This window comes from Mytilus californianus, unplaced genomic scaffold, assembly GCF_021869535.1.
Source record: "Mytilus californianus isolate M0D057914Y unplaced genomic scaffold, xbMytCali1.0.p SCAF_8, whole genome shotgun sequence".
NCBI lineage: Eukaryota > Metazoa > Mollusca > Bivalvia > Mytilida > Mytilidae > Mytilus > Mytilus californianus.
In genome coordinates, this window is record NW_026262734.1 from 36,972,263 (window position 1) to 36,978,807 (window position 6,545).

The following is a 6,545-nucleotide window of genomic DNA, read 5'->3' on the forward strand; positions in this document are numbered from 1 at the left end:
TCCTGAGGAAGATAATGCACACCTTAGCTGTGCATTATCCAGATTACAGCACATTAGAACAAAGAGATTTTGTCTATGTCATGTGTTAAAGAACTGATAAGTGAGAACCTGGAAGTATTACATTGACTATAATACTTCCATGGTGAGAATAAGACAAATTATCTATCATGATCTATCTTCTGGTATTATACGTAGTTATATGTACATTTTCTAACATGTGAGGCTTCATATTTTATTCATCTGAAAAATAGATATACACAGACGAAATAGCAAAGAACTGATAAGTGAGATTAAGACAAATTATCTATCATCTGATTTTCATAACTAACATATATAAGTAAGGAGTAACAAGTACTTTGTGCATTGTTTAATGGTACTCAATACTTCACAACCTTGAACTGTCATATCAAACATTTCTGAAGTAGTCATAGTAATATTTAACGTCTTTTGAAATATTCTTCTCTGAATTTGAGACCATGTGCTACTGAATCATTTACAGAGATGACTGTTTTAATAAACCATTTTTCCGTTACTTACTTGTATGTTATTTTCTATTTGGAAATATATATTTTTTATGTGAAATTGTGAAACCTTTTTCGGAGATATTAGATGAAACAGTCCAGGGGTAAAACTAACCCCTGGTTTAATTTTAAGAACCACCTGTCGTCACTTTAATTCATTCAGTTACTGCTGTGATTACGAAAAGCAACGTATTAGTATCAAACAAAACAATTTTAGAGTTATGAATGTATGTAAATTATTCGCCGCAGCAGTTGGTCCATTACAGAAATTTCCACGACACATTGTAACACAAGTTGTTGTTGTAGATGCTGCATTATGTTGACACAAAGAATCGTTGCTTTTTTGGACGTTCTTCAGTGTATTTAAAACTGTTGTATTAAATGACCAAGTAATGCCATCACAACATGTTCTGATATACGCAAGAATGATTCCTGAAATATAAAATATATATACAAAGTATATATTTTTGTATATGACTTTGACTTGTATTACATTAAATATTGTTGAAATGCAATTTTATTTGATTTTGTTTGTCGTTACGTATCCCTCATTAGGTAAATAATACCGGTAAAGTAGCTAGAAACATTGTATACCAGTGTTCAAATATTCGACGAGTTTCATAACCGACTTATTAGTAATAACTTATTCTTTTTATTGACGTCGCGTCGATGAAGAGCCGAAATATTTTACAAACCTCCTGATGATTGCTGCTTTATCATTGGTTTACATTATTTTTCAGCTTACCGTTTCAGACTTATTTTTTAATTTGCTTCTGTATCGGGGAGTTCAGAATCAGAAAAGAACACCTGTAGCGTACGCGGTTGTTCATGGTTGTAAAAAGGCAAAACTTAAAAAAATTCTGATTTTATTCTAATGACCGATTATTCGGTCAGGTTCGTGTTGCTCAATCGTAAATTTTATCTGTTGTGTTTTTTTTTGACTGTTGTTAGTCTTTTATTCGTTTGTCTTTTGGTGTTGTTGGTTTTTCTTTGACTTTGGGTTTTTGTTTATTTCCCTTGGTATATCCCCCTTTTTTTTAAAACAACTTATAAACTGTATAACATGATTAGTTTAACAACATACCTCTTTGTTCAAGTTCTTCTATGCAGCAATAGTTATGTCCAGCCAAAGCACTACAACTCTGTACATACGGATCGTTTACAAAATCTTTCATAAAAACATCCGTATCGTTCCTATATTCGTGAATTAACTTAGTATGAAGCTCTTCCATCCTTTCTGTGTTCACCTGGCAGTCATTTTCACCTTCTTTGCTGGAAGTGTCTCTGCAGGCAAAGCACATGCGAGTTTCACATTGTGTTTCTGAAACATTCAAGAAGTATCCATCATTTTAACATTACTTAAGGATTATTCTAATTTCGAAAAGATTTCCATGGTACTGCTCCCGCAAGTTTGTTTTGGTCAAATAAGTATTAAACCATACTCAAATAGTAGCAGACTTCCGAAACGCTAGTCATCTTTGTTTTATTCGACAACTATACACAAACTATGAAGACCATGCAGCTAACACCATTTAACTTTTTACCATGATGTCATTCAATGTAATTGAATATCCTGCAATTATCATGCTTTACAATAAAACCAGGTCAAATTTCTGAAATACCCCCCTCCTAAATTTTTGAAATCTATCATTTTGCATAATATAATTTAAGTCCTATACTTTATCACGGTGCGCTGTACCATTATGTTGGTTTGGTTATTCGTGAGTTTAAGAAAACTCTTATTTCATTGGTGGTTACTGAACCATACATTCTGACGGAACGGTTCTTTCGGAATTCGGATCCAACAGATGAGACAGCAGATAATCAAAAGAAATTTCCAATTTTCAATATTGTCAGAAAGTATTTAGTATTGTTTTAACTTTTGAATGGATATGCTGTAGTTTTACTTACATAAGATAAAAAAAAATAATGAAACCGATTCGTCCATTTTTTTTACTGACAATGGTAAATAATATACAGTTTAAGGTTGTGCATATTGAAGGGTCTATAAATAAGGTAACTGATGTCATCTCTTGATTTCAGATGTCACGATTCAGAGCTCTGGTTCCAACAGAGATACCAGAAGATTTCTTGACATCAATTTCAATCATTTAATTGAGTCCCTTATAGAAAGTTCAGTTGCCCAAAGTACTTTTACGACCTATCAGAGAGGTGTATTGGCCTTTAATGAGCTCAGACAAATATTTGTATTATCGAATGTATGGCCGATACCATTGTATGAATTATGGAATTTTATAGCATATTTATTTCAAGCAACTTACTCTCATTCATCTGTTAAGTGTTATTTAGCAGGGATACGTTTTTTAGTAGCATGAATTATTTCGAAGATTTCACTCAAAAATTTATTATTAAAAAAAGGTTGTAGGGAATTAAACGGTCAAGCCCAAAAGTGAAGGATGCAAGATTACCCATTACAAAGGAATTGCTACTAATAATAATATTGTGCCTTGGTTTACAATATTTACATTATTACCGTAAATTAGATACACACAATCGCCCTCTTGGATGTACTTGTCTTATGATATAAAAAAAAGGAAATGATTGCAACATATTTTCGTTGGAATATCAATATTACGAATATATATTTTGTATAGCACTTGGGAATATTTTATTTCTTTTTTTTTTTAATTTTAAATTGGCATAAAGATTCCAATAAAAAAATTAAAGTTTCAGATGAGATTTTAGCCTTTTTTATATTAGTATTTCAATTATTGTCTGTATTTGATTATTAATAGTCCATAACATTACAAATAAAACAATAAGATGAGTAAGACAAAAACAAAAAAAAAAACAAAGAACAAAATCATTTGCATTTAAAATCCACAAATTATAATCAAACACGAACATAACTTAAAGCTGCACTGGATGATCGATCAAATGTGAAAACGTTGTAGTTGAAGTTCTATTTATTTGTAACAAAAGATTTTTCACACGTTGTATTATTCTTATATGTTTTTTTCATCATGCAAAGTATTTTAATTGTGTAGGCACGTAACACATACAATAGATGATACTTTATATAACATTAATGGGCCCACAAGGGGTACTTAACATGAGATTACTGGGGATAACAATAAACAAATAAACAAATACAAATGAACATTACTGAGAGAAACAATTACTTGATTGATATAATATAAATGAGACAAATAAAAAAAAAAAAAAAAAAAAACCAACTTCGTACATGTATATTACTAATTATGATTAATTTGTCTTGTATTATATACTTATAAAATGCAATAGCATTTATATAAAGTAATACACATATTACATATCTTAGGTAAGAATTTATATAACGTTTATGGCAAATCCGCATAGAAAAATTTACTCATAAAATATAAAAAATTCACGTTTATGATAATTAATGATAGTCAAAAATTTGTTTTCTCTCATTGTGGTATTTTTCACATTTAATTAAGGAATGTTGTTCATTTTCCCATTACAACAAATTCTATTTTCTCTTGATATATTTTTATATCTTCCAGTTTCTATAAATATTTTTTTATTTTTTGCGTAAAGCTTGGTTTAAAATGAAACCCAATTTTCTTTTATTAGAGGACAGAAAATCTTTAATTTCTAAAATTATATGTACAGACACAGAGTATTATATGCCTATGGTCAATTCTGTCATATTAAAGAAACGTTTTTGTCGCTGTATTTTGTTTTCATCTATAATTCATTGCTATTAAATCGAGCTTCACTGTCAATGATATACTAGTGTCAAAATTGAAAGTTACACAAAAAAAGTTTTTGTTTTTGTTTTAATGGCGTAATAATGTTTTGCCATAATCAAAATGTTCGAGCCATGTACAAATCATTTGAATACTCGGTTCGAAAAAAAAACTTACCGTAAATAAGACCAACGAAAAATAGAAGTCTTACAATCCAAACTATCTTCATTATGATGAATTCCTTATTTGGTACTTCGAAGAAACACGGACCAGGTGGTGATTTGTTACTGATTCCTAGAATTCATGTGTGATACAATTTTTTGTTAAACTTAAACACTTAACGTAACAATATCCAGTCCTATTTAAATGTTATCAAGAGAAAGATCTCATTTCTTTGTTGAATTGTCTTTGTGCAATAATGCAGCGAATATTGTCTCATTTATGAAATTTATATAATTCGCGTTATTCACGGTAAAATTCTTTTCTTATTTATTTGTTGAATGAAAATCATTGAAAAAACGATCAAATGGGAACCATTCCGACGTCAATTGGGACATAAGTCCACACACAAACAGGTAACATTAAAACTTTTGAATACAACCTGTCAGAATCATATCAAAAGAGAGGCGAAAGATACCAAAGGGTCATTTAAACTCGTAAGTCGAAAACTAACTGTCAATGCCATGGTAAAAAACTAAAAACGACTAAACGACAAACAACAGTGTACGAAACACAACATAGCTGAATTCTTAGTATGACCAGAAACGTCAACAGGGTTAGTATCTACTGCTACGCAGGCATCATGTACCAGAATTATGATTGAAAAAACTAAACAAAGGTAAATATATAACCCAGGAACATGACGAACCGGGTCCGTCGACTTAAAAAAGAGCAGCGATTTACAGAAAAAAAAACGAAAAGGACCAAAAAGAACAGAAAAGAACCGAAAAAGAAATCGATTTTTTTAACAGATGGAAAATAGCAAATTGCAAAAACACATTAAAGTTTAAAAATGAGGGTCTGGATTGGGGTGCTTTTTTTCTTAATTCTTTTAATTTTTTAAACAATTTTTTATCTATTCTTTATTTATTTTGCCCTTCATTCTCTATTCTTTATATTTTAACATCCCATATTATTCTCTATTCTTTATTTTTTGAGGGCCTATTTTACTCTTTTCTTTATTTTATTTTTTGCCTTTATTCTGCACTTTTTACTCATTGATCTCTATTCTGTAAACCCCATCCAGACCCTAATAAATGAATTTGAGATAGTCTCTACAAAAGTTTCTTATTCATTTTAGAAACCTTATACTGAGATAGGACATAACTAATATTTGAAAACAAATACCCTCCTTATATATTGCAGATAGAGTCAGCTGCCTTCTACAATACAGGTATAGGGCTATTATACTGAATTTAAAAAGAAATATTTGTTTTAAACATTTGATTGTTTACAAAAAAGCATACCCAATGCCACCCTACCAATATGCTGACTTCCTTTATATATATTAAACAAATAAAGCACTTTTTAGAAAAGCCAGGATAAACATTAAAAGCAGGATAGCTTTTGCTTTTTATCTGTTTTTGTTTAAGATTAAAATCTTAAATAAGAAATATAGATAATAATGTATCATACAAATATAAAAAAAAAATATTATAATAAACCAAGTTAATATATACAGTCTCTTTTTTGTCCGCATTTCCCCGATACAATTTACTATCATAGTTTGAATGATACGTCCACTTATTACGCGGAACTATTAACCATATTAAAATTATGAATAATGCTCTTTTCGGCTCATTTTCGGTTCTTTTTTGTTCTTTTCTGTTCTTTTCTGTAAATCGTCGCTCTTTTCTGTAAATCGTTGGACCGTGACAAACTCTTTGACATTGCTAGAATAACAAGTGGGCATGTGTGATTTTTGATATTTGAGGGTCTGGATGGTGGGGGAGGGGGGGTCGTTCATTTATTTATTCTTTAATTATTTATGTCACATTTCTCTGTTCTTTATATTATTGGTCCATTTTCTCTATTCTGCATATTTATTACCTTTTATTCTGCACGTTTTGCCCATTATTTTGCACGTTTTGCCCATTATTCTGCACGTTTTGCCCATTATTCTGCACATTTTGCCCATTATTTTCTATTCTGTAAACCCCTTCCAGACCCTAATAATTGTAACTTGTTAAAATCAAACACTGTCAGGATCAACACATTTGTGATAAGGACCATAGTGTTGGACTTGTAGTTTATTTCGAGCATCTTTGCTCTATTTTGAAGGTTGGACGAAGAACAGCCATAAAAGTGCTGGTCCCTTACTTTTAGTGCCCTT

At 30.5% G+C, this 6,545-nt stretch overlaps 1 long non-coding RNA gene across 1 annotated transcript; it reads right to left on the reverse strand.

The window, feature by feature from the left end:
• Window positions 1-216: 216 nt before the first annotated feature.
• LOC127710631 (uncharacterized) lies at window positions 217-4,733 on the reverse strand. Its single transcript, XR_007986252.1, has 3 exons — window positions 4,391-4,733; window positions 1,606-1,842; window positions 217-953 (listed from the first exon to the last, which is right to left on the reverse strand). It is a non-coding gene; the product is annotated as an uncharacterized LOC127710631 (long non-coding RNA).
• Window positions 4,734-6,545: the final 1,812 nt, after the last annotated feature.